Genomic DNA, 1,728 nt, shown 5'->3' on the forward strand with positions numbered 1-1,728 from the left:
TAGCAGAACACAACATAAACCACTTCAACATAGAAAATCTGATCTAAACTCCACTGAAATTTCTGAGGCGGCCTTTCGGCTTTTCAGACACAATGCAACTTCTGATACGTGGCAGGAATTAAACACAGCAATACACATATTAACACTACAACCCATCCAAACAGCTTGGCCCTGAAACACCTGTTAGTCACACCAAAACCTCCCACTTTCATTACAAGTCCACGCATCTGGTGGCTGGAAGGCTTCGCCCCAGGGGGGTTCTCATTTGCTCTGTGCATGAGATTTCTCAGAGATGTGATTCTAGTGCTACACTTGATTTCTTACTTCAGGTATTTCCCAGAGGAGGATATTGGTTCAACAAACCCACACGTGAACTGCAGGGACTGCAGGAACTGTAAAACACAAGCAGGACTCTACAGGTTACAGTCTCCCTCCCAAAGAAATACCTCACCCAGCCATCACCTTCTGATGCTTCTATTTAAGAAATGCCATTTAATAAATTACATTACCCACGTGATACTGCCTGGATATCCCCCCTGCCCTTTTTCTTTTAAAACGTTGCAGGAAAACCTTGACAGGACTGTCACTGCCCAAGGTGGGCCAGCCCTGGGGCTGTTAATAGATTTGTTGGGATGTTCAAGCCCAACTCACAGAGGTGTTACATAGCTGGGTTACAGTGACAGATAGCAAAACAGGCGAACTGCAACCACTCAGACCTCTTGAATAAGGATATGAGTTCCCCCTCTAACTATATATATACACACACACCTCGCTACATAGAGATTTAAAATCCATCCCCACGGTTGGTCCCACTGTTCGTAGCTCTGGGCAAGAGCTCCATCACACCACGTGCTACCCACCCGTCTGGTTTCTGAGCTTGGCCTCCCCGCGCCTGCGCTCACTTTTTGCTCCGCCATGAGGGGCTGGAAGCGCTTGCCGCGAGAAACAGAACCGAAATGGGTAAAGCAAAACAGAGGACTCGCCGCCCGCAAACAAAGTTGCTGTTTGCACAAAAGACAGCGTTTGCTCTCTCCCATCCGTTAGTCCGTCAGGTAAATAATGCACGTGCCAAAACACACACTTAATGAGGTAAATAATATGCCTTGAATAACGGCTAAATCTGTATTTACCTGCGAGACCAGAGAAACTCGGAAGGACCAGATTAGGAGATAATTGCTGCTGAGCAGGTTGTGTGCTTCAAGTAAACACGCATTTGGTAACCTTCCCTTTCCAAGGTTTTGAGTGAAAGGCAAAAATCAAAGGAGCTGAGATATTTAAGATGGAGCCAGTGCCCACACTGCCAATTCCATGGCGTAAATGCATCCCCACCTTGTGGCTTTCATGTTTTGGGGGGCTGCTTGCTTTAGTAAAGCAGTGTGCCAGGCAGCAGGTACCCAGAAAACTGAAAACTCAAGTTACAAAACCATAACGAAGAGCCCAACATTGCATTTATCCTAAAGGGGCTCAGTTCTACCTATTGCTTTTCCATCTACAGCTTTTACTGTCATTAATAAATGCATTACAGCCAAACAGAAGTTAGTTATATTTACTTCTAACCTGCCCCAGATAAGAGATATTTAAGGTATACGTGCTTTAAATCTTCAAGCTACCAGCTATGAATCTAAAGGCCCATCACAGCAAATATATCTCAGACTAAAGCAGCTTGTAAGTTAGTTGTGGTAGAACCTGGTCTTTAGCCTACTGCATAAAGTAAAATATACAGTTGGA

The sequence above is a fragment of the Pygoscelis adeliae genome, unplaced genomic scaffold (assembly GCF_000699105.1).
Source record: "Pygoscelis adeliae isolate BGI_AS28 unplaced genomic scaffold, ASM69910v1 Scaffold546, whole genome shotgun sequence".
In the NCBI taxonomy this organism is placed as follows: domain Eukaryota; kingdom Metazoa; phylum Chordata; class Aves; order Sphenisciformes; family Spheniscidae; genus Pygoscelis; species Pygoscelis adeliae.